This window comes from Canis aureus, chromosome 31 (genome assembly GCF_053574225.1).
Source record: "Canis aureus isolate CA01 chromosome 31, VMU_Caureus_v.1.0, whole genome shotgun sequence".
NCBI lineage: Eukaryota > Metazoa > Chordata > Mammalia > Carnivora > Canidae > Canis > Canis aureus.
Window position 1 is genome coordinate 46587169 of NC_135641.1, and position 26846 is coordinate 46614014.

The 26846-nt window shown below is 44.2% G+C and overlaps 1 protein-coding gene and 1 long non-coding RNA gene across 4 annotated transcripts in view; one reads left to right on the plus strand and one right to left on the minus strand.

Annotated features, from left to right (window-relative positions):
- The window catches only part of KCNMB2 (potassium calcium-activated channel subfamily M regulatory beta subunit 2), a 198357-nt gene that overhangs the window by 123016 nt on the left and 48495 nt on the right, over positions 1-26846 (plus strand). The window lies entirely within an intron of this gene.
- The window catches only part of LOC144302758 (uncharacterized), a 217537-nt gene that overhangs the window by 24892 nt on the left and 165799 nt on the right, over positions 1-26846 (minus strand). The window contains exons 4-6 of one of the 2 annotated variants that reach the window (XR_013369818.1): positions 7211-7521; positions 6667-6808; positions 3788-5693 (exon numbers count right to left, since the gene is read on the minus strand). This is a non-coding gene — a long non-coding RNA (uncharacterized LOC144302758). Of the gene's footprint in view, positions 1-3787; positions 5694-6666; positions 6809-7210; positions 7522-26846 lie in introns of those variants that run through there. The other variant, XR_013369819.1, reaches the window with a different exon arrangement.

The window sequence follows — 26846 nt, forward strand, 5'->3', positions numbered from 1 at the left end:
TCTAGTAGACACTTTGCGGTGTCCTTAAACACCCACCTAACCTATGTACATAAAATATGTCACATGTGCACATATTAAAATACATATAGTACTTAAAAATAAAATTCTGAATAATAAAAAATGACAAGGGACTGTATAACAAGTGAAATTATAGGATTTTGGATTTGCTTCAAAATAATGTAAGGTAAGAAGTCGTGGATATGGGTAAATGAAACAGGATTGGCCATAGTTGATCATCGTTGAAATTGGGTGATATTTGGAGTTTCATTGTACTATATTCCTGTATATGTTTGGAATTTTCCATAACAAAAAGTCATAAAAATAGAGCAAGAGTAAATTAAGGAGTTGAGGAGGCATGCATCAGAAGTTTGTAATTTCAATGAAGACGGTCAGGACAAGTCTTGCTGAGAAGGTGACATTTTAGAAGCAGATAACAAAGTTGGCCATATAAAGATCCGAAACAAAAGTAATTTCAGTAGAAGGAACAGTCCGTGCCCTGAGACAAGGCATATCTTAAATACTCAAGGCACTTGGACCGGAACCTTAAATACTCAAGACACTTGATGTGAGCAGTGATCAAGAGGAGAGGATGTCAGAGAGGTCATGAGAAGCCAAATCACACTTGGCCTCGTCAGCCCTTATAAGTGCTTTGACCTTTATTCTGGATTATATAGGTGGTCAATGGAAGGTTTGAGAAGAGGGGTGATAACGATCTGATTTCAATTTTTAAGTGACCATCTGGCTTCTGTGGATGATTCTGGAATGAAATCAGAGCCCCAGAGCACTGTGGTAATCCAAATAAAAAGTGATGGTAGCTGCGGTCAGGAATGGTAGCAGGAGAGGCAGTAATAAGTGGTTGATTCCGGTTTTATTTTTAAAGTAGAGCCAGCGGGATGTCTTGACCAGCTGAGTGTGGGATCTGAGAGAAACTGAGGGTCAAGGTTTTGGACCTCGACAACTGCAAGGAAGGAGTTTTTAATAACTCACATGGGGGAGAAAATACTTGCAAAATACTGCTGTATCCGCCATTAAGGATGATCCAATTATGACCAAGAAGATGTTTATGTGAGTACAAATAAAATCTATTGCACATTTGACACGTTCCACAATCCCCTCGTAATACTCACGATGTACCTGAGGGTGCAAGACCAGTGAATAACAGGGCTTGGCTGCAAACCCAACATTGCTCTCGACACCAAACAAATGCCTTTTCCAGAATAGCAAAGACGGTAGCATTCATTTAATAAAAGCAATTAAGTAGAAATATCCATTTCATGCCACGTAGGAAAACTCAGTGTTACGTAAAAGATGGCTTATCCCAAAGAACCCACCATGTCAAAGGCCACAGGGCCACGCGGATGCTTGCGTCTTAGAAGGGGCTGCTTCTAAATTCTGCTCTTGTTTCGCTAGACTGAGGCTCCGTCCATCACGGCCACTTGGGCTTTCTTGTCTTCCCTGTCAGAGCCTGTAGTCTCCTTTCTGGACTTGGCCGTTCTGCGGCTGAAGGCCAATGTCTAGGACCAGGCCCCGCGAGCCACCGGAGCCCGAGCCAGCCCCGGAGGCCCCTCACCTCTGCCCACGGGCCGCCCGCGTGCGGTGGCTCTGCGCGACATTCATAGCGCCCGCTCTCGGAGAGCCCCTTGGATATCCACACCCTGCAGGTCCCTCGTGGAACTTCGGCAAGCATATTGTCAAGGATAAGTTGGAAAGTCAGGGAGAGGAACAATACTGAGTATTTTTTTAAAAAACAAACTAAACAAGAATGTTTCATCTTTTGAATTCGTTGAGGTGCCAAACCACGCCCTGTGACGAATGAGTAGGTCACCCCAAGTAGGTTAAAAGGGGCCTGTAGGACAATCACGGGAGGCTGTCTCCCTGCTTCATCAAAGGGCAGAGCTCAGGTAAGACCCGGGCCCAGTCTCTCCCGCCCCGAGTCCCAAAGTGTCGCGGCGGCACCGTGGGGACCTCACCTGCACCCCTTCCCCGCGTCAGGCCACTAATGGTTCTGAGCACCCGTGCACGCCGCAAGCTGCTAACACAGCTTCTCCTTGCACTCACTGAGCTGCCTCTTGAAATATTTCAGTGTAGGTCTCAGACCTCCTCCTCGCCACTTCCTAGAAAGTGCTCCTGCAGTCACTGCGGTGGGGACAAACTGCGACAAATGAGTGACAAATATAAAACTTGTCCACGATCTGAGACAGTCACTCAACAACCCTCTGCGGTGTGAATCCCACGTGCAGGCATGTCCCGGACGCTAGGAAACAAACGTGGGTATGGCTTGGTCCCTGCCCTCACGAAGCCTTCAAAGTAGTGATGGAAACAGAAAACAATGACGGTTTAATACGAGGGGAAAAAATACAGATTTCTGCATAATGGTTTAAGGGACCCGCACATAAGATGTGGGTTGAGGGTAATGTCGGGAAAGGCAGCTCGGACGTGATAGGATTATTCAGAATTAGATTAAAATTCTTTTAAGTGGATCCCCAGTGCCATGACTCTTGCCAGCGAAACCCAAGATGCTCACCTTGAAGATGCTGTTAATAGGAAATAACAAGCTGCTGACAATACTGATATTTAGTAAAACCCCAAGTAGGTGCCAGTACATGTTTATCTACTCAATGGCCACAAATTGGCAGCAATGTGTTCCCCCCGTGAGATCAGAAGACACGTGTCTGTTGGTACGTTCGCCTGCTGACAAACCACTGGTATCAACTCTTTAGTGTTAATCCTGCCTTCCCCACAGCTCCTCCCCTCTCCACCCCTACACTCGATGAATGGCACCAACACCACCCAAGGCAGAAGCCTGGAGTCCCCCTGACACTGCCTCTAGCCCTGCCCCAAGTCTGCGCTCCAGCCTTACCCGCCCCAGTCCAGCCACCAGACCCTCCAGCGTTGTAACACGTGCACATGCACATTGGCCCTGCCCCCTCAGTCTCTTGTACTTTAAAATATCAGCAACACTGAGGTTCTCAAAATTCCAATCTCATCCTGCTGCTCCCTTGCTTAACTACTACTCATTCTTCTTTGCCTTCAGAACACTGACCAGGATCCTAATACTGCCCCAAAGTCCCATGTGATCTGGATATGGACCGGCAGCTTCAGGTTGAAACACCCCCCCTTCCCTGTCGGAGCTCTAGCTACAACTTCTCCCAATAAGACGGGCTTCTTCCTGCCTCAGGACCTTTTCACATCCTCTTTCCTCTGCTTAGACCCCCAGCCCCACTTTAGCTCTTTTTTTTTTTTTTTTTTTTTTTTTTTTTAATGATAGTCACAGAGAGAGAGAGAGAGGCAGAGACATAGGCAGAGGGAGAAGCAGGCCCCATGCACCGGGAGCCTGATGTGGGATTCGATCCTGGGTCTCCAGGATCATGCCCTGGGCCAAAGGCAGGCGCCAAACCGCTGCGCCACCCAGGGATCCCCCCACTTTAGCTCTTAAGTCACATTTCAATTGCTGAGAAAAGCTTTCTTTTCATAGTAGATCTACCCTACTGGCCCCCCCATCCCACCCCCTGCCCTGTGCCCTCTTACCACTCCTAGTCCTTTTCCTTCACTGGAATGCAAAATCCTCTGTGGGCAGACACTCTCTGTAATGTCCATCCGGCTACAACTTCTTTTTTTTTTTTTTTTTTTTTAATATTTCTTTTATTTACTCATGAGACACACACAGAGAGAGGCAGAGACCCAGGCAGAGGGAGAAGCAGGCTCCATGCAGGGAGCCTCAATCCCAGGACCCCGGGGTCACGCCCTGGGCCAAAGGCAGATACTCAACCGCCGAGCCACCCAGTTACAACTTCTAATTACATATTTTGTGATTATTTGAGTAATGTCCCTTTCCCCTCCTCACCTGTAAGTGTCTTGAGGTGAGCGACCGCATGCAGCCCATGGTGTGCCTACAATGAGTATTTACTGAGCCGCCCCAGCTCTCAACATGCAGAGCGTAATGGCGAGGTCATAGATTTTGTATCCCAGGGACCACCTGATATGTAACTAGGCCATAAGTGGTGTGTGTGTGTAAAAGGGGCCTCTAGATTACAGAAATATCCTTAGAAAATGAAAGCAGTGTGTGCACACATGCATTTTGCAGCAGAGGGGATGCAGGAGCTTCATTAGAACTGAAGACCAGGCCCGTTTCTGTACCCAGGGGCTATGTGACGTCGGGCTCTGTTGCTTAACCTCTCAGTCAGCTTCTTCACCTATAAAACTAGACATAAAAACACATCTCTGCCCACCCCACGCGGCATGCTGAAGGAGAGACTCCTATGTCAAAGGAAAGGAGCTCTATAACAGTACCCGGCCATTATTGGATTGCCATGGAAATAATATTTTATTTCCACTGCTTAAATGTTTCAATGAATTGGCCTCTGGGGGATGACTCCAGATTTTTTTTTTTCCTTGCAGAGCTAAATGAATTGTCTAGTTGGACAGTCTGGGTCTGACCAAATTTTCCAGTGAATTACCAAGGCCGGAGGAAGCTCTCCGTAGGGCAGGTGCCACTTCACAGGACATTACCCTTTTCTTGCATTCAAGAGTGATTGGTGAATGTAGTTTCTAGAGGGAGAGAAGCTAAATCTTCCCGACCTCCAAACTGACGCAGCCTTTGGAAAGCAGTATGCTATTGAAACAAAGTCAAGAGGAGTAAGATGCCCTTAAAAAAAGGTCACAAATTCAAATGCTCAGCGGGGCAGGCGGGCCACATAAAGTGACAGGCAGTCGAGGTAAGTGGACAGACACTATAGCACCCTGGAGGCGAGGGGAGCACATAAAATATGGTCCAAACCAGAAAGAAAAGGGCGTGTTACCACTAATTATCCTAACAAAATAAGGATAAACCAGACTATCCCACCCGCACCAGGACATAGGTCACTGCTCGGCCCCTGTTAATGTGGCAACACCAACCTCCTCCTGAGGTCTTCCCACTTTCCTCCAGGTCTTCCCACTTTCCAAGAGAATCAAAAAAATTGTGGTTTTTATACAAAGTCGTCTCGTTTTAAATATCGGCAACTACTTTTTCTCGACCTTGGGTGAACCACACAAAACACATGATTAGGCAGCCAGCTTGGCCCTTCTGTTTTTAAGGATTTTCCTCGTCGTTATTCATCATCATCATCACCATCAGCAGCACTATTGTTCTCCAGAGACGTGTCCGGATCAGCTTCTGCTGCACAAAAAGAATCTTGCGGACACATTAACGGGCGCGCCTATGCTAAGCACCTACCATCTGCCCAGCGGACCCTCTCAGATGTATTACCTCGTTTAAACCACCCAACACCGCCAGGTCAGAGTCTTACAATTCTCCACTTTATAGGAGGAAAATCAGAGGCTCAGCGTAACAAAACGTTTCACTCCCCAAACAGTGGACCTGGGATGCAACATCATCCTCAATCCTTCACGAGTGACACATTTAGGGGAACTTACAAGGATACGAAGCAAAAGGCAAGGAGAGAGAGTTTTTGTTTTTAGGCTTTAATGCTAAAGCCTAAAAACAAAGAAATGAGAGAGCAATAGTCTTGAGTGCCGGACACATCTTAGGGTCTCCATATTTGCTAAACGAATGAGTGAACCTGCTTGTGAATTTGCAGTCGAGGTGTTGGCGTCTGTGTCTGGAGCCAGATAAGCTGTATTTGTGTAACATCCTCTTCACTGCATCCTGGTGTGCTGGTCCTTATGCACCCATTCTAGTCACAAGCCGTTCCCTAAAAATGGACTCAACTTAGCGGGCCATCGTAAGAAGTAATCGGAGCAGCACGTGTGCAAAACTAGCACAGTGCATGGTGCATAGTAAAAACTCAGTGGAGGCTCACTTGCCCGCCCAGGGAGTAAGGAAGGAAGAAACAGGGAGACAACCCTTGTTTTTCTTTTCCCTTTGATTGTATTCGATTTCTGTAAGGGCCTCTTCACCCTCATCAAATCTATCCCCATCCATTCTTCCTGCTCCACGTTCCCCTCCTGAGTGGACTCCGGTTTGCCCCCTCAGAACGGGGCTTTCTTTCCATGAAGGCTCTTCTCCCTCCAAGGCTTTGTTTGCATCTGGGCTGGGGTTGAAAAGGGAAGGTGTTTATATTCTCTTCGGCTTCTGATTTGGGACAAAGGGTCCACACCCTCCATTCAACTGTGAGAATGCAAAACCTTTAAGAGCCAGCCTGCATCCTCCTCCTGCTGGCCGGCCCTCCAGCCTAGCTGGGGTCAGGCTGACAGCCAACCACCAGTCCCAGTCGGTGCCTGCTGAGAGAGTGAACTTGCCTTACAAGTGATTTAAATCTCTCTCCTGTAAATCCCAACTCACAGCTCATAGGCTACATTGAGGGTTGTCCAGGGATTGAGGAGACGCTCAGCACGACTGCATAATTAATAAACACCTGTCCAGCACTAAAGATCATTATGTGAAGGAATAAACCTAAGTTTTAACAAATTCACCTTTCTTAAATATTGCAGATGCACCGATTTATGGACATAATGGGCTGGTAAGGAGAGTCGGGCCAACTATTAATATCCATCATAAAACTACATTCCACCAAGGGATCATAGTGCTGGAAGTCATAGAACACCTTCTCAAGGCGATTTCACTGTCAGTATGTATTTCATGGGGTACAGCCGTTAAAATTACTCTGCAGTAAACAATTAGGAAAATTAGGTTCATTCGTTTAGGAACATTCGAATGCTACTCACATTCATAAAGCTCCAGTGGCACGGCGCTCCCTTCCCACAGGCCGGGGCATCCGTCAGCTGGGTTCTGCACCTGCACGCTCAGGTCTGGGCTACGGTAAAATCTCTCTGATCTGATGCTCATTCCATGCTTTTGGAGTCGTGACTGTGGCAAAACAAATAACTCCAATGACATTGGATGCTCCTCAAAATCTACTCCCATCTGTCCCCTAATGTGTCATTATTCAACTCATAGCAATAATCATCATCATCATCATCATCATCATCATTCTCTGGTCAAGGTGAAAATGCAAGTAAAATTTTAATTGTCTGCTTTGTTTGAGTTTTCTAAGATTGGGACAAAGATGCCAGTAAAGCCCCATCGCCCCATTAAAGCAGGTTTGTCAGCATCATAATTAACATATTCTCGGTAGAACCCAAGGCTCTTCTCTCTGCCTCCCTGAACAGCAACCAGGCGTGCATGGAAAGCCCTTGAGGAGGGAGCAGCTCGGAGTATGATGCAGGAACTGTCAAAAGATGCCCTCCGTGTGCAGGAAGACAAACCTACCTGCAGTACCAGGCATATGGCTGGGGATGGGAGATTCCCCAAAAGGGCCTGAGCTGATGGCCTCGCACGCTTTGCAATGTTGTTTCCATACGGCTGAGGGGCACCACGTCTCCCATCACGGCATGTGGCGTGAGCTGGCATGTGCTGGCCGGAAGGTAGCCACCCTGCCCTGCCAGGCGGGGACCGGCGCTTGAGCTGAGGGCACCGAGCCTTGGCCGTGCGGGGCTCGGCAGGGGAAGCCACCTATTCGTTGGAGTGGGGTCTTGAGGAAGTACTAGGACCAAGCCTGGTCTGCAAAGTGAGTGAGATTCCTGGGCAGAAAGTAAAGAGAAGAGAGGCCTTAAGAAGGGGCCACTGTGTGCCACGGAGCAGGGCCGTGGGCTGAGCAAAGGGGCGGGGCGGGGGCTGCAGCCTAACCAGACACACAGCCTCTCCCCAGAGCTACAGCCCCTCTAGTCATAGTCACAGGATAGCAGTTACAGTACGCGTCTAAACGTGTCAGAATGATAAATCAAGTTTTTAAACTCTAAGTTTTTATAATCACAAACACAAAAAAATAAATTCTGATGGCAGCCTGTCTCAGCCGCGTGGGGTAGCAGACTATGTTCATCCCCCGCCTCCGCCCCAATGACCCCCTCCCCGTCTCCTCTATGGCTCCATCCTCCAAGGCTACAGAGGCTCAGAACTTCTCACAACAGCTGAGCTTTTTTATCTTCTGAATTTTCCCCAAGAAAAAGCAAACATAGCCTCTCAAGTGCTGCCACAAATGACGGGAACCCCCAGGCTCCGGCTGTGTTGACAAAATTCTGCAGGTGCACACGGACTTGGCCCGAAAGAGCCCTGCTCACTGCAGTTCTTTAATAGCGACGTTTTCCAACCTCTGCATCGTGTCGACCACAAAGTTCTGACGAGCTTCCAGGCAGCAAACTGTCCAGCAGCCACGAGGGGCGGGGGGCGGGGGGGCTCCGACGCGAAAGCCTGCGAGGGCCACAGCCCAAAGGTTGGCTTTTCATTTACTTCTCTCCCTGGAGCTCGTAGCGCTGTAAGCTCCAGCATTAAATTTAAGTATTTAATGCAGGAGGATCAAGGGGAAGCTGGAGAAGTGTTCAGATTCATCGACCACCGGTCTTACTGTGAATTTTGGGGCCAGAAAAAAAGGGCATTGCTTGAAGAGAACGCAACATTAGTCAGAGTGTAAAAACACCTATTTCTGGGGACCCGGGACATGGTATCATTAACAGATCCTAATTTAGAGTGGACAGACGTGTGACCCTCAAGAAGGTCAATATTCGCTGGCATGTGATGTGCGTAGTGATAGAAGTTAGATCTTATTTTAACTACTAGCAGAGATGGAGAGAGACTGCGATCTCTGAAATTACTATGGTTACGATGAAATACACTTAATACAGCAAGTTAACAACACAGTATTTCACATTAAATGAAGCTATAATGGGCCTTTTGCAGTTCGGCATGCCTGATAAACTGTTGACATGATAAATATGGAACAATAACCTGAAATGCCTTTTTTGCTCTCTGAGTCCTTCAAGTAAAAGAAATCTGAACCACTCAGCTTTATGACTATAATACGAATTCTCAGTTTTCTAGCAGAAGGTCTTTTCTGTAACTGTGTAGCCCGGTATGAGAGGGATTAGTCTTTGAAAGAAAGGGAATAGTGATATCGATGATTAGAAGGAGGGCAGCCCGGGGGGCCCAGTGGTTTGGCTCCTGCCTCTGGCTCAGGGCGTGACCCCGGGGTCCTGGGATCGAGTCCCGTGTCGGGCTCCCTGCATGGAGCCTGCCTCTCCCTCTGCCTGCATCTCTGCCTCTCTCTCTCTCTCTCTCTCTCTGCGCCTCTCATGAATAAATAAATAAAATCTTAAAAAAAAAAAAAAGAAGGAAGTAGTGATACTCTACATTTTTTAATGCACCACAGGCTTTTACTCTTTCACTGGGTGAGTATTTCAGGGGCCCCTACTCTGCGCTACACTAAATGTCAGGTAGACGGCAAAGGCCAAAACGAAGCATCCCCTGTTTCATCAGAACAAAACCCTCTCATCCTCCCTAGAGCTAAGATGGGTACCCACTGGCTCAGCTCATGGATTCCTCTTTGTTGCTGTTCTGCTCAGAGCAGAGGCTCCCGGACGCCCTCTCATGAAGAGGGATACCTCTGGAGGGGTAACCAAGGACCTTGCAGGACTCCCAGACCAGACTCCAAGCATGGCCAGGCCTCCCCGGACCTGTACTTGGACCAGGGCAGCTGTAAGTCTCCTCGGGCTGATTTTGCTCCTCTTTCAACCATCTCTCCGCTCTGTTTTCTTGCGGGGACACATCGATTGCAGACAATCAGGTGAAAGTAGAAGCCAACACACAGGCTCTGGAGCCAAAGACCCCAAGTCTGAATGCCAGCTCTGTTACTTACTAGTTGTGTGACCACAAAGATGTTAATTAACCTCTCCGTGCCTTATTTTCCACATCTTTAAGTGGAGATATGACTAGAGGCTACCTCCCAAAGTTGTTGATGGGTTCACTGACATCGATCGATACACAGCACGTGGCATGGTGTTTCTCAGGCAGTAACAGTAGTAACAACACTGACAGAGGATTTAGTAAGTGCCAAATAGTGTTCTAAAGGCTTTCCGTGGACTAATTCATGCAATCGTTACAACAGTCCTTTGACCAAAGTACTATTATTATCTTTATTTCACTGAAAGGAAACCTTAGGGCCTTAGAGAAGTTATATAGATTGCTGATAATTATGTAGCTGGTAGGAGTCCACAAACTCCAAAACCCAGGGTCCTAATGACTGTGTTAACATAATCACTGACTCAGTCTTGTCCTTGAGTCTGTAAATCTTTTCTCAGTCTCGGTGTTGCTTCATTGAAGTACTCCTAACTTCTACTCACCGTGACCTGTCTTGGTGCCACTCCTATTTCAAATCCCAGCTCACCTTTTCATGACAAATCCCCTCAAAGTTGGCTGGCCCACCTTATGTCAGCATCGGCCCAGGGTCGGTTTGCTGGGGCTATTGGCAGTGAGCTTACTCATTTTAAGTAAAGCCAGACAAAAGGGCCTGTAGGCCTGGCAGGCAATATGATTGACATCTCTAATGTACTCATTCTGCACATACGACAGTTGAGGTTTTATTCTTTTTAATTTTTTAACATATAAATTTATTTTTTTATTGGTGTTCAATTTACCAACATATAGAATAACACCCAGTGCTCATCCCGTCAAGTGCCCCCCTCAGTGCCCGTCACCCAGTCACCCCCACCCCCCGGCCCACCTCCCCCTCCACCACCCCTAGTTCGTTTCCCAGAGTTAGGAGTCTTCATGTTCTGTCTCCCTTTCTGATATTTCCCACTCGTCTTTTCTCTTTTCCCCTTTATTCCCTTTCACTATTTTTTATATTCCCCAGATGAATGAGACCATATAATGTTTGTCCTTCTTCGACTGACTTATTTCACTCAGCATCATACCCTCTAGTTGAGGTTTTAAAAAGTCTGGTGCCTAACCCAAGCTCATTCTGTTAATTGTTGCCCGAGGTAGGACTCCAATCTGGGATTTTGGAGCCATCACTTCACTCAAAAGTAACTACTGCCAAAACTATATTCAACAATGGAAGTGAGAAGTAAAAAAACCGAAGACTATTTCAGCTACGTCCATTCTATGGAGCTTAGTCTATTGTAAACGTACCTTGCTCACCTAATACAATAAATTCTCTCTAGTAAACATTTGCTCCTTTTCTCTCCTGATTCCTACATCAAGATTTCCAGCTTATGTGCTAAGGAGTGATAAAACTTTCACAGTTCTCTCAACACACAATTTTTACCAGTTCAAATGTTGCCAGATGCCATTTTGGGGAGGGAAGGTGAGCTTGGGGGAAACTAAGACTCCCAGAATAATCTGCAAGAATTCAATGTTTAGAAAAGAAAAATGATGACATGCGTGGCGGTAGAAAATTGGGCAGCATCAGACTAAATAAATCCTTTTTCTACTGCTCAGTAGAAAGTTCATTTATACTAATTGATTCTCCATTACGAGTCTCAACTTTTGTCTATACCCTTTCTCCCAGACCTGCAGGAAATACTGTCAGCTTTATGCTTTTAACAGTTTGGGGTTAATGTCCACAAATGGAAACTAGAAAATTGAGAATGGGCCATTGTATTTGAAGTCACCTTGGAACACCAAACTACCCCTTAGCTATCCTGAGGCCATGTGTCTTGGTGACATCACGTCCATTATGTTGAAATATTCACAGAGACTTGTCTTCTACCAGGAGAGGCAAGACAAGTGCTTCTATTTAAGAAACTGAAGAAACCCAACTCTTACTTATGAGTAGTAGTGATTGTAACACCACGGGATCTCAATTTAACAAACAGAGGGTTCCCAGTGGTCTCAGGGGGAGCAACAAAAACTTAACTAACGAGTTTCCTATGGGTTGAACACCGTTTATCAAATTACCCACAGGAACGGTGTGGTCTAATGGAGAAAGCATGGCCCCAAGAGTCTGGCAAACCTGAGTTCAAATCCTTCAACTATCTTTAATTTAGTTTCTTTTTCTCAACTTTAGTTTCTTTAACTATGGAGATATTAATACCTATCACACAGTTATCGTGAGGAATGCACATGATGCGTTAGAATGCCTGCAGAGAAGAAAAAGGTTATTTCTTTCCTTCCTTCCCTCCCTATATTGCAGAAAGACCTCCTTATAAAACAAATTTTCACCAAAACAGGAGACTTTGGCATCCATGATTGCTTCCTGACCTCCAACTGTGACACCTAGCACAAGGCAATAAGCAACTTATCCTAAGAGAATGTATATAACAACAATTCTAATCCAATTTACTCAAAAGCAGATTCCAGCTTTCCTTTGAACCTTCCCACCTTTTCAATAAAGTAAGTGAGGATGTTTCTAAAAACAACTATCTGCTAGTTGATGGTGCAAATTTCATCTGGATACTATTCTGTGCCATCTGGTCATTTTGAACCCAGTACACTCACTTCTCGCTCCTCTGAACAGTGCTATGGAGGGGGGAGGCTGAAGTCTTTGAAGATTGGGTTCTGGCACTCACTAAGAATTTTCATCATTTGCATCTAGGAAACGCTTAAAGCCATAAACTTGGGTAATTAACTCACTTGGCATTGCTCAAAGTTCTGAGTGCAGAGAATTAATTAAAGGCAGCATTTCAAGTGTTTGCAATGGGTAAATTGGGGTGAAATTGTGACAGCCGAATTCAACAGATTGGAGTATAGATGTGTCAGGGCAGAGATGTCTGTGAAACGTTTCTAACCACTGGGAAATCTGATTAAATTTATCATCTCAGCATTTTGTCCTGCCTTTAATTTGGTGATGGCATTCAGAGTAACTATGTAAGACTGTAGACACGGGCTCTTTCTCAAGGGCACAGACATGAAAATCACAGTAGAATTATAGCAGAGATTCCTCTAAATATGACATGGGTCTTTGAGTGCCAGTGGATCTTGGATAGTCCCAGCACATGTGTTTTAATACGTGTCCAAATAAATATTAGCTGTTAAACTCTCAAATGTTAGTCAACAAATGTTGATGCAGGAGCACAAAGAGCAGATTAGACATTTTCTTATGAAAAAATAAGTGGGAAGGGACAATCTGCACTAAACGAAGAGTGAGAGATACACCCCATTAACCACTTTGAGACTGCAGAGATGGGAACTCACTCATTGCTGAGGAAATCACTTAGAAAGGAGGTCAAATGAAGATTAAAATAATCCATTCTGCCATTAAGATCTCGTAGTCTTATTAATCAGTGACCCCAACAACAACAAAAAATAGTTTGGAAAATAGGACATGAGATAGACAGGGATCGTGAGGAGGGGAAAAGGAGGTAGAGCGTCTGGACTGTTTTTTCTAAAAAAAAGGCACATAAGGTAGCTAATGTTATGATCTCATGGTATCATTCCAACCTGTAGCGGCCGTTTACAAAAGACCCACTTCTCAATAAACTCCATTTCTGAACGTTCTCCGTTGATGAGGGCAGTAGAATGGCCAGTCATCTGTTCCAATCTGAAGGAAAGATCCAACAACACAGTATTCCAGGACCTGACACGTGAAGGGGTTTCCTCATAAACTTTGTCCCCCACTCCCCACCTCAATCCCATTTGGGTTTCAGGAGTCACTGTGAAGGTTTGCCTTGCCATTCAGCACACACTGCCCAGAAGGACTCGGACAGACTTCCAAATCCACACAGACCTGAGTTGAGCTTTCCAGTAAGAACCCTGATTCCACACTGTTCTTCAGGATGCAAGAGTTTATGGATTTCCTGCTTGACAGAGCCTCATTAAGTCATGAGAGAGGGAGGGATCCTGTAGAGATTAATAGTCATTTATTCTCCACTGTAACTTCCTCATCAACTCCAGCAGATAAATTAATTTCTTGCCTCATGTTCTTTTCAATTATTCCTGCATCCACCACGATGACACTGTTCTTTCAATGGATCTACTTGTTATTTGAGGGAGACGTAGATCCATCTGCCCCAGGATAGAAAACCATTCCCAGGAATGCTGCCTAGAAGCCCAAGTGAGTTTTGCAGCACTGACTTGGACAACTCATGTAAATAGTTTGTCCTTCTTTGCTTAAGGAGCATGGAGGTTATTCACTTATTCTTCATTCATTGAGTCAACAAATATTCGTTGCCTACGATGCTTCCGGCATGGTAATCTGCAAAAGTGAGACTTCCTTCCATATTGCATAAAGACCAAAGCAAGAGGTTGCAAAGAAATAGTTTAGAGACAAACAGATAAAAATAATAACAATAATGGTAATAAAACTCTTCAAAATTAAAAGCATTTACAAGGTACTATTAAATAGATCATCTGTTCTAGAGCAACTGGCTTCACGGTAAAAGTGCCTGAAGGTACAATGTGGGAGAAGGGAAGAGAAATGTTCTTTTGGAGAGTATTCTAGAATTAAACTGCACATGTGTTTTATTATGGGAGACAATCAGTCCTGAGATGAGATGGCTCAGGCCAAAGCTCAGTCATATAAAATGATACGCCAAGGAGCTCAACCATAAAGCCAACAAATCATCCCCTCTACTGAGCTTCTACTACGCATCCAATGCTTTGCAGGTGTTACTTCTCTTAGCCCTCCCAGAAATCACTGGAAGTGGGAATCAGAGTTAATAGCTTCCTTCTAATCCCCTACAGATGCATGTTCACTGGTAAAAGCAAATGTAAAGTCAACTAATGCCCCAGAAGCCAGCTCATATTGTAAATGGTCACTGCCTGTCAAAACCCTACAGTCTATATGGGGAGTAGAACCCTACACATTCAGAAAGCAAAAATTACAGTACAACTGTGCTAGGTGATGTGTAGCTACAAAGGTGACCGAAGTTTTTCAAAGTTCGAGGATCTTCCAATCTATCAGGGAGAAGGCATATTAACCACTCTGTAACAAAAAGAAGGTCTGAAGGTAACTATAAACACAGGGTTGTTAGGAATAGCAATGAATTCTATCTTGGGATAATCAGGAAATGACATTTAAGCTTGCCTTGAAGAAGATCAAATATTTTAACAGGTGGAGAAGGAAAAGGGATTCTTCAAGAAGTTAGGGTTTAGGTCATGGGGACACGGGAGCATGTGATCCATCTTAAGAACAGTAAATACTCCAGTGTAGCTACAGTGTAATGGATTAATAAAGAAGTATGATGGGGCGGGGTGGGGGGAGGCGGTGCCTGGCTGACTCCGTTGCACGGGCATGCAACTCTTGATCTTGGGGTCATGTGTTCAAGCCCCACGTTGAGTGTGGAGATTACTTAAATAAATAAAATTTTAAGAAATAAGGACGTACAATGGGAAATGATATCCAAAGAGCAGGGTGAGGCTCAATTATGGAATGCCTTGACATCACGCTAAGAAGCTTATCGTCTATCTTAGAGGCAATTAGGTGCCATTAATGCCTTTTAAACCGAGAGGGATATTGTCAGATGTGCCTTTGATCAACATGAATTAGAGAACGGTGAGCCAGAGGATATATTGGGGAAAATGCAGATCAGAGCCTGGGATGCTACTCGGGAACCTTCTAGAGTGGTATAATTTGAGATACTGAAATTAACGGCAGTCAGAGTGTAATGGAGGGGAGTATCTTTGAGAAACACTTAATGGGCAAGATTTAACCACAAGGTGAAGGAGAGGGCAAACTGAAGACGAGGCTGCAATATCGCTTAGGAACTAGAAAGGGTACATTGAGGGTAAAAAAAAAATGTCAGTGAAGAATCACTTGGGGTGCAAAAGACGAACTCATACAGAGTCTTTTGGGGAAGAGGTCACTGCGGGCTGTGCCTATAACCCGACGTCACCCAGAATTGGCCTAAACATCGTGGCCACATTGGTAAAGATAAGAAATTAGGGACATTTTTCTCTAGTTCTCCTACAGCTGAATTTCTCTCTTATACTAAGTTTGTGATCAGGTGCTTGCTCCCTACCTGTGCTTGAGCTCCAACATCAAAAGTGGAATCTAGGATTTCTTTCCCCCAGAACTCTATACACTGTCAAGCATGGTCCTGTGGCGCAAAAGCCGTAGTAATGGCTTAAACTCATGAAGACCTGGAAGCTGCAGAGACAGCTGTTTAGCATGTTTGGCCCCATTCTGAGTTATGGGCTATTAACTGACTAAAGTTCCTCGACCGTGGCCTGTGAGTAAATGGCCACTGCACACCCGCTTTGCAGCCATCCCCGGGGGTGGAATTACAGCCCGGCCCAGAGCAGATGGGCCATTCCCCTCTGTAGCTGGCACGCAGTAGGCGCCCCTGCCCCCGGGATGCGGGATGCTAACGTCAGCACGAGAGGAGGGGAAGCATGACCAACGGCTCAGAGAGCCCCGTTGCTGTGGCAATGTCAGCAACTCATCCATCCGGGGTGGCAATGACAGGAGACACGCCTGGGCACCTGCATGCCCAAAAAGTGCTCCATGAAAGAATCTGATATTTAAAAAAATAAAAAGGTTTCAAAACAGTTCTTACAACAAATGTCACTTTATGGATTTTCTCATACTTATTTTGCAGTTTAGCATTATTTTTCTTCTCCATTACATAATAGGGGGAAAAGGACCATCATCATTTCAGGTTTGGAAACTCTAAAAGTACGATATTTTATCTAAGAAATGTTCTGTCTTTTGTTAAGGTCATTATAATAACAAAAAATAAAAAATCTTAACCTCAAAAGTTGAATTACCGCCACCTTTTCTATCAAGCAAGTACAGCAAAATGTCAGTGTTATTGCTGTGCTATTTTTGGATTTGCTCAAACTATTTCATTTTTTACGTAAGTTATTGTGGTTTATACTTTAAAAATTGTTTATTTCTATTATTTTAAATTTTATTTAAACTCAATTAATTAACACATAATGTGTAATTGGTTTCAGAGGTAGAGCTCAGTGACTCATAGGTCCATGTAACACCCAGTGCTCATCACATCACGTGCCTCCTTCAGGCCCATCCCCCAGTTGCCCCTTCCCCCCACCCTGCTCCCGGTCCAGCGACCCTCGGCTTGTTTCCTATGATTAAGAGTCTCTTATAGTTTGTCTTCCTCCATGATTTCGCCTTTATTTTTCTTTCTCTTCCCCTATTATCCTCTGTTTTGTTTATTAAATTCCACACATGAGTGGGATCATATAATTGTCTTTTTCTGATTAACTTATTTTGCTTAGCATAATATCCCCAAGTTCTACATCATTGCAAATGGCAAGATTTCTTTTTTTCTTTTTTCTTTCTTTCTTTCTTCTTTCTTCTTTCTTTCTTTCTTTCTTTTTTTTTTTTTTTTTTTTTTTTTTTTAGTGGCTGGGTGATATTCCATTGTATATATAGATAGACCACATCTTCCTTATCCATCCATCTGTCCAACGTCATCGAGGCTCCTCCCACAGTTGGGCTGTTGTGGACATGGCTGCTGTGAACACTGGGGTGCAGGCGTCCCAGTGTTTCACTGCATCTATATCTTTGGGGTAAATCCCCAGCAGTGCTGGGTCATAAGGTAGCTCTAGTTTCAACTTTCTGAGGCGTTTCCATACTGTTCTCCAGAGCGGCTGCACCAGCTTGCGTTGCCACCAACAGTGCAAGAGGCTCCCCCTCCACCAGATCCTCGCCAACATCTGTTGTTTCCTGTCTTGTTAATTTTATCCATTCTGACAGGTGTGAGGGGGGGTCTCTGTGGTTTTATTTTTGTTTCCCTGGTGCCAAGTGCTGCGGAGCATTTTCTCATGTGTCTGTTGGCCATGTGTATGTCTTCTTTGGAGAAGGGTCTATTCACGTCTCCTGTCCATTTCTTGATTGACTTATTTATTCTTAAATAATTATTCTGACTTATTTATAGATTTTGGAAACTAACCCTTCATCTGGTGTGCCATATGCAAATATCTTCTTGCATTTTGCCAATTGCCCTTTGGTTTTTGTCAACTGTTTCCTTTGTTGTGCAAAAGGTTTTGTTTTGTTTTGTTTTTAAAGATTTTATTCATTTATTCATGAGAGACACAGAGAGGGGGAGAGAGAGAGAGAGAGAGAGGCAGAGACACAGGCAGAGGGAGAAGCAGGCTCCATGCGGGGAGCCTGAGGCGGGACTCGATCCCAGGACTCCAGGATCAGGCCCTGGGCTGGAGGAGGTGTGAAACCGCTGCCCCAGTGCAAAAAGTTTTTATCTTGATGAAGTCCCAATAGATCATTTTTGCCTTTGTTTTCCTTACCTACCCAAACTATTTCAAAAATTAATTAATTCACATCTACAATACAGCCTTCTTCCAAGTTTTCACCCAACACTGTTGTCAAAGCTAGAAGCACTTCTCAAAATTAGCCTCATGCCTAAAGTATCATATTTCAAAATGTAACTACAGTTGATTCTGGCTGGTAATTTTCCTTTCTTCCTTGGATTTTCTTTGTATCTAACAGCATTTGCTGAATTAACCTTCTATAAGAAAGAAAGAAATTTAAGGGAAAAAGAGAAATAAACACACTGGCAGAAAGTGTAGAGTTGCTAAGCAAGGGTGGCTATACGAGGCTTTGAAATGGGCTATTGTGCTATGCTGATTTAAATAACAAATATGATCTCTAAATAAAAATGTTTATCAGCCAAACAATTCCTCTGAGTTTACTATCAAATGGAAAAAGATGCAAAATTGGTCATGGAATGAAAGAATGTTTATAAAAAACATATTTAGGGTTTACTTTTTTACTTATACCATTTTTGGATCAACATAGGAGCTAATAGTTTGGCTTACTAATCAGGATGTGTACCAGTTGAAATCCTGAGTTTTAGAGCTTTGACATCAAGATATTGGATATTTCTTTAATCCCTTGAATTCAATGAAAATGGAAAGGTATGAGACCTTCAAAGCAGCATAGTTCTAATTACCAAGATACTTAAGGTGATAAATGGGCAGTTTCTCTGGGTCTGTGTTAACTCTCAGTCTGAATGGGCTTTAACCTACTTTTAAAGAAAACCTTCAGGAATGGACAAAAAAGCTAGGAATGAATCATGGTGAGTGATATTCTTGGATTCCCATCTCTTACCTCTATAACATCAGTGTTTTAAGACTATTTCCTGCAGTGCCCGAGTACTACTGTGTATTCTTTTCAGACCTTCATCTCGAATAAGCCATAGAAACTCATTGTTGTTTTTTAAAGCATAGAAGAACTAAAATTATATTCATCCTATGCAATGTCATTTCCCATAAACTTTTCTTAATAGACCTTATTTACCTGAGTCAACATTTCTTTACAGTTCGTCCATATCCTATTAGCCCAGTTTTGATTCTGCAAAACAAAAGATATCCCTTCATATGGGAAAGAGAGCTGTTGTGCGGCAAACAATAGCCAATATGGCTTATGATTTTACCTTTTAGTGCCCAAAACAGACCACTTGTGTTACTGATCCCCTAAACCAATCCAGCTCATCTGTGAAAAATAGAATGTATTACGCCAGTATGGCACAATGAACAGTTCACATCCCTTATGCATGTGCATTCATTCAACGAATATTCTTAGTGAGAGCATACTAGGGGACGGGTAATACCAAGCACTGGAGAAAAGTTGAAAAAATATAAACAAATTCCTAATGTCTGCTTGAGAGAGACACATAGTAAACAAGTAAACAAATATATAAAGTAATTTCAGTTGTGAGAAGGATTATAAAGAAAAAATGTGAATGCTAAAAAGTAATTAGGGGAAAAAAGAAAAGCAAGTGGGACTCTTAGAAAAGGTGGCAATTCAAAGCCTCTCTGGATGCATGATCTTGAGCTAAATGCAAAAAGATCAGAAGGATCTACCTAAGCCAAGAGCTAGGAGCAAAGCATTCTAGGAAGAGAACAGAATGTGCAAAGGCCCTGGGGAGACTTACCATGTCCAGTGCGGCTGGATGGAAAAGAACAGGACATAATAATGTCAGTGAAACCACATGGGGCACAACAAGAGTTCAAATATCAAGAGTAATGGATATCTATTAACAGATTTAGAGCAAGGAAAGGTCCAGTCTAATTTCCCCTTTTAAAATACCTCTCTAAGTGCTGTAAGGTATAGACAATAAGGGGGAAAAAATCAAGGAAGCAGAGACATCAGATATGAGGCAATTACTGAGGTGCAGATAGGAGAAATGTTGGTAGTTCAAACCAGGGCTGTAGTCACACCAACAAAGAAAAGAGAGATATATTAGAGATAATAAACAACAAAGTATAGAGATTATCTGGATGTGGGAAAGCACAGCAAAGTACAGAAAGCAATCAAAAGTTACTCTTAAATTTATGACTTGAGAAACTGGAGTCTGGGGTTCAGGAGGTAAGTCTGGAGATAAAATTTGAGAGTCACTTACCTATAGATGGTATTTAATGTGATGGAATTGGTTGAGGTCATCGAGGAAGCATAGACTAAGGAGAGAAATCACTTCAACATTTGGAGAACAGGTAGAGATTGAGAAGCCACCCAAGGAAATTAAGAATAAATAATTGGAGACATGGAAGGGAAAAAACAAGACAGCAAGCTATTATGGAATCCAAAAGAGGAGAGTTGCTCAAGAGATAAGTAGTCCACTATATTGAATGCTGACAAGAGTTCAGGTAAATTTGGAATAAAGACCTGCCCATTGGTTCTGGCACCTTAGAAATCATTATTGATCTTGAAAAGAGGTTTTAAATTTTTTTAAAGATTTTATTTATTTATTCATGAGACACACACAGAGAGAGGCAGAGACACAGGCAGAGGGAGAAGCAAACTCCATGCAGGGAGCCGGATGTGGGACTCGATCCCAGGTCTCCAGGATCATGCCCTGAGCCAAAGGCAGAGGCTCAACCACTGAGCCACCCAGGCGTCCCGAAAAGAGGTTTTAGTGAGAGATGGGGATTAACATCCTATTGAAATCTATGGCGATTGAGTGGAGAGTGAGGAAGAGAAGACAATAGGTACACCCAACTCATTTGAAAAGTTTTGCTGTAAAGATGAGCAGAAAAACAAGAAGGTAATGAATGGGAGATGCAAGATCAAGGAACTTTTTTGTTTGTTTGTTTGTTTTTTTAAAAACATGGAATATTTGAGAATCCTGCTAATTTAAGGATCATAATCACTAAATCAATAAAGAGGAAGGGAGGAGGAGAGCAACTGAAGGAGAGAACTTTGTAGAAATAGGAGAGAACAGGATCCTGAGTTGAGAATAAAGGGAAAGATCTTGGATGGGCACACGGGGAGGGCATTCTATGAGGAAACACAGGAAACATGAGAACAGATGCCAGCAGATGTACAGGAGTCCCGTCCTTTCTTCAGTTTTCTTTCCGCAGTTTCAGTTACTCACGTTCCTCCTCCTGACGTGTAGTCGGAAAGTCAGTAGCAGCCTGACGCTGTGTCCCAAGGCCTGTGTCATTCATCCCACCTCGTCTAATCACACGCAGGCTATCGTCTCACACATCACAGGAAGAGTGAGTACAGTATAAGAAGATATTTTGAGAGAGCACATTCACATAACTTTTATTACAGTATTTTGTTATAATTGTTCTATTTTATAAGTTTTTATTGTTAATTTCTTACTGTGACTAATTTAGGAGTTAAACTTTACCATAGGCGTGTGTGTACAGGTATACTTCATTTTATTACACTTTATGATACTGCTTTTTTTTTTTTAAACAAATGGAAGATCCATGGCAACCCTGCGGTGAGCAAATCTATTGGTACCATTTGTCCAACAGCATTTGCTCACTTCGTGTCTCTGTGTCACATTTTGGTGATTCTCACAATATTTCAATTTTATTATTATTATTATATTTCTTATGATGTTCTGTGACCAGAGATCACTGAAAGCTCAGATGATGGTTCTCATTTTTCAGCAATAGAGTATTTCTACTTAAGGTACTTTTTTTTTTAATGTAATGCTATTGCACATTTAATAGACTACAATATAGTGTAAATATAACTTTTATGTGCACTGGGAAACCAGAAAATTCATTTAACTGACTTGATTGTGATATTCATTTTATTGTGGTGGCCTAGAACCAGACCCGCAACATCTCTGAAGTAGGCCTATATAGGAAAAAACCTACACATCCGGGGTTTGGTACTACTGAGGGTTTCAGTCATCCCCTGGGGGTCCTGTGACATTTCCCCCACAGAACTGGGGGGACTTCATATAGATCTGTGGTGGAGAAGGAAAGGTCATCAGTTAGGGAATTAGAAACCGTGGGATGTTTGACAGGAAAGGTGAAGGGATAGATTAATTGTTTCAGAGAGAGAGATGGAACTCACTAGAGAACTGTAGGCGATGGCCGAATGCCATTTGAAATTTACAGTCATCATTTAATGTAAAACCAGTAAGTCAGGCTTTATGATTTTCTTCGGTAAAGTTTGGCCGCCACTGTACGGGAACAGTGAAGATGGATGGCTGTTTTTACCCAAGGTTGGGGTTTAGTCCAACAAAAACAATGACAGAAAAGTGAGGCGGGAGAGTTAAGGGTGTCTGAGAGGAAGGGATATGGTGAAAGACCATGAAATCAATTTGGGTGACGACAAAAGTAAAAAGAGGAGGTGACAGGTTGATGAATAATGAGAAGAAGCAGTGGCATTGGGTTGGGGGACTCGATAAGATAAAAAAATTGCAGCAGAGACAATCAGGGAATAAAGGAATTCTGAAACCGTGCTTGTTGACCAGGGACCAGGATGCTCGAATCAAGATGCCTGAGAGGACACAGTTACTGGTGTGGATAGATTTCAGGGTGTGACCATGGTCGCACGTGGCTGGGTGGAGAGGAAGGTTGGATGGTACCTTTTGATCCTCAGCAATTTCCTTGTAAAGAAATCAAGCCAAAAACACACTGGGGAGTGGTGGGTCCAATCTTCAGTTTGGGAGCAGGAAGCAGTGGGTCATGTCCTACTTCGACCACTTTCTAGGGGCTTCAAAAACGCCTTAGTGGCTTCCGTTTCATCATCTGAGAAATGGGACTGTTCATAAGTAAATCCACACTCACAGAGTTATTGTCACTATTGTTAGACATTTTAAACCAGGAAACCACTTTGGAATGCAAGTCATGACTCGGATTATCTTATAGGAAAGGAAACCAAGGCTCAGGAAAGTTAAATGATCAAGGTTAGACAGTACATGAAGGAGCCAGGATTAAACCCCCATGAGTTGATTTACAGTCCAGTGTTCTTTCCATCACACCATTTGTCATTTTGCCAATCTAGCATAAAATCTAACCGCTATTTGTTAAAATCAAATGCTTCTGCGTATTTTGACCTTTATGTGAATAAACTCATTATAACAAGAAGCATGGTGGTACACTGAATCATAAACTGATTTTTCATAAATAGCCCCCCCAAAACACAGATGTCCTTAATACCCTACCATTACAACACGTTACCCCCTGGCATCAAGGAGTGAGAATCGGGACAACTAATTATTCTCAGCTTTGATGCCAGGTGCAAACTATCGTAAGACTGATGCTAATGTGGAGCATTTGTCTGGGTTTGCATTACCCAGAATGATATGCACATATTAAAACTGAACGTTACCTCAAAAAAGGAAAAACAAAACAAAACAAAACAAAAGGACAAAATCTCTCTCCTGGCCTAAGAGTTGAATTAACCACAATGGTATTTAAACAGTTCTTCACCCCAGATACCCGCCCCAGCCTAAGCACACCATGATGCTTGGTGAGACCCTGTGAAAACCAATCGATGGGAACAGTGAGCTGAATTCAGAGCTTCAAGAAAAAGAAATGGTACATTTATTGCTCCTCTTTTATGTCTGCAATAACGAAGTACAGCCATCCTGACGTGTGAGCCCATCCAACCGAAGCTGTACCCGTCTGCTCACAAATACGTTAGTTGTGCCCTCTTGCACAGTTGGCGCCAACGACATACTCGTCCCAGAGTGTGGCGCTGGGCACGGGCTCCTGGGCCCACTCTCTTTCCCAAAGGGCACTTCTGTGGCTTCTCCACTCCCCGTGTTTTTCATCAACTGCACGCTAGAGAAGGAAGGCGGCCAACTACACTAGCCCTCTCCCTAGGAGATGAGGAGTGAGGAGACGCCAAAGCCCTGCCCATTTTCTGTTTCATGAAATAAAACTACCTCCCTTTTCTTGTTCAGCTTTTCGTTCTACCTTTTTCTTATTTTCCTAAAGGGAGCGTGAGAGGCGATAAGAAAAGGACATTCCCTTTAGTGAACATGTTTCAGCTCGCCTCCTGCACAACTGTCACCAGCTCTCCTCCTGTAACACCCACCTACGTCCTCTTCAGCACCTGCCAGTCAGGCTTCTAGGTCAGCTCTGCTACCATCGCTCGGCTGCGTGTTCGTGTGTGTGTGTGTGTGAGTCCGTGTGTGTATTTACTGAAGGCGGGGAGGGGAGCTTGTCGTTTCTGATTTTGTTCGAGGCAAGGCTTTTATTGACCACTTGTCTGCTCCCCAGTCCCTGGAACCCTTAGAAATTGATATCTAGACCTTCCCCCTCTTTATCACACCCTCAAGCTTATCTCTGCTCCCCTCACATTTGATTAAATGCCCTTTCTCCTGCTTCTGCCAAGAAGATGGTAATTGCAAGACACAGACTATCCTGTCTCTCCTACTCCAAACATTCTGTTCTACACCCAACCTTCCTCTGTCCCCCTCCCCCTCCTTCATTCTTGGCCTAAGACTTTGTTTTCCAACACATCGTCTCTGCAATACACCTGCTGCTTGTCTTCCTCTCTGCATCTGCTTCTGTACATCCCCATTCCTCTCTGCCTCTCCAGATTTTATTAAAACATATAAAATGCATCTCAAATCCTACCTCATATATAAAAGCTCCCCTCACTTCCCCAGAAAAAGGGATATCCCCACCTTCCAGATTCCTATGAAAAATATCTTCTAGTCAAGTGATTTGGTCATTAATTTCACTGTCTTGTGACAACTGCACTGTTAGCTTAAATTTCTTTATCTTCATATTTTCTTAGTTTTGTTATTTTATTTTCATAGTTTGTTATGTTATTTCTGCCATATCTCTTCATGTGTTGCAAACAGAAACATAAACCAAACTCTTAAAAATAATAATTTGTGTAAAACTCTTGAATAAATGCCAAAGATAGGAACTCACTGTACAAGGGAGCCAGCACTTCAAAACGTCCTCTCGTCCACCTACAACCCTATGAGGGGAACCAGGGATTAGGTTTTAGTTGCAGATTTAGGATGAGGCGCCACAGTTATGCCCGCGGTTCCCCATCCATCTTCTCTCTCTCCTCGCCCATCACTCAGTCAAGACCCAGCTGCCATGTACAGCCCAATGCCCGAGGTCTTAGGCAGGTTTACGCCTCGTTAGCCCTGCAATGGAGCGCTCCTATCCACACAGGCCCCACGCAGGGCCGATCCTCCGGAGAGGACTTCTGTGCAGACACTTTTCCCTTTGATCTGACCATTTGCATCACTAGGGGCTTCCGTGTGTGTCTCATTTGACTGGCTCTTGACAAGTCTCATTTCCCAGAGATGATCCTCCTCCATCATCCAGTCCATGCAGAGAGGAAGTGGAGTATGGATTCCCCCAGAAGATTCTTTCAGCGACGCTTTATTAAGCACCTGCTCTGCCCTGGACCTCAGACCTTGATTCCTGGACCATCTGCCTCCTGGGTGGTGCGGAAGCCTAAAACCAGTGCCCCCTGGTGCTGTGCTCCTCGTTTGAGGGTCTCTGCCCAGCCCGATTTCCTCTTTCTGTGGGTGCGTGTGTTGGGGCTGGGGGTATGGAGTGATTCCCACACGATATCAAGCATTTCTCAGGCACCGGCAGGATATCCTACAACACTACCTGGAGACAGCATCAGGTTCCAGAGGTTCCGGGGTCAGTGCTCCAAGGCCGCCCTCTGCTTCCACCATGTCGATCACAAGTTCCAGGTTGTTACGTGCGCTTTTCACCTATTGGCTAGAAATCAGAGGTTCCCAAACCAGCCCCCTCCAAGATTCAATTAATTTGCCAGAGTGGCTAGAACACAGAACTCAAAGAAACGTTTTAATTACTAGACTACCCAGGTATTGTAAAAGGATGTAACTCAGGAACACCCGGAGGGAAGAGATGCGTAGGGCAAGGTGTGGGGAAAGGGCTCTGAGCTTCCAGGCCCTCGCCAGGCGCACCCTCCTCCCCAAATCTCTGTGTTCACCAACCCTAAAATCTCCAAACCCCGTCCTTTTGGTGTTTTTTGAAGGCTGCCTTATACAGGCAGGATTGATTAAATCATTGGCCGTTGGTGGTTAATGGAAGCTCCAGTCTTTACCATCTCCCCAGAGGTCGAGGGTGCAGAAGTTCCAACTCTCTGACCCACAAGGTTGATTCTCCCGGCAACCAGCCCCCACCCAAGGGTGCTTTCCAAAGGTCACTTCATTGACATAACAAAAGACACGTTTGCTGCTTTCCTCACTTTGGAAATTCCAAGGGTTTTAGGAGCTCGGTGCCAGACTCAGGAAGAAGACCGAATACGTATTTCATATTACAAGTCACAGCATCACACAAGACCGGTCAGAAGCAGAATGAAAAGCGCCGTGGGAGGAGTGGATTTTAAAAGGTCAAGAGGCACGGCCCTCAGCATCCCTGCTTTGCCATTTCACTTCTCTGGAGGAGCCCTGCCTTTAGTGGAGCCCTCGGGTCGGTCAATGAGCATTTACTTCTCAGGCTGCAGGTCTGCATTTTCTCCTCATTTATCCCCCTGACCTCCATCGGAATTCCTTTCACCTAAACAAAGAGAATAATAAAAGAGCCCCATCTCTAGCTTGCAGAGCAAATAGAAGTCTAAGCCAGACTCGTCAATCCGGCGTTTCTAATTTTCTCACATTTCTCTTATTTTTGCACAAGCGAAGCCTGAAAGAGAAGGACGCCCAGTGATGTACTAATATTGAACAGCAGCGTGACAGCAAGAGCCAACTCACCCAGAGGGGACTGTCTAATGTTCAGAGTAAAGCAAACCCCCAAATACCACCCGTTCCGCCCCAAGGAAGAGGCCATTACACATACAGACCTGGGGACGTTGCAGGCCCCGCAGGTGGTGCTGAGAGGCAGCCTGCCGCTTGCAAGCAAAGACTCCTTCGGGGTTCCAAAGGTGCCTCCCTTAATTGACCTCATCGATTTGGTTTTTCACCCCTGATATGTATGGTCCCTAATTTACCTTGACTTCACTGGAACC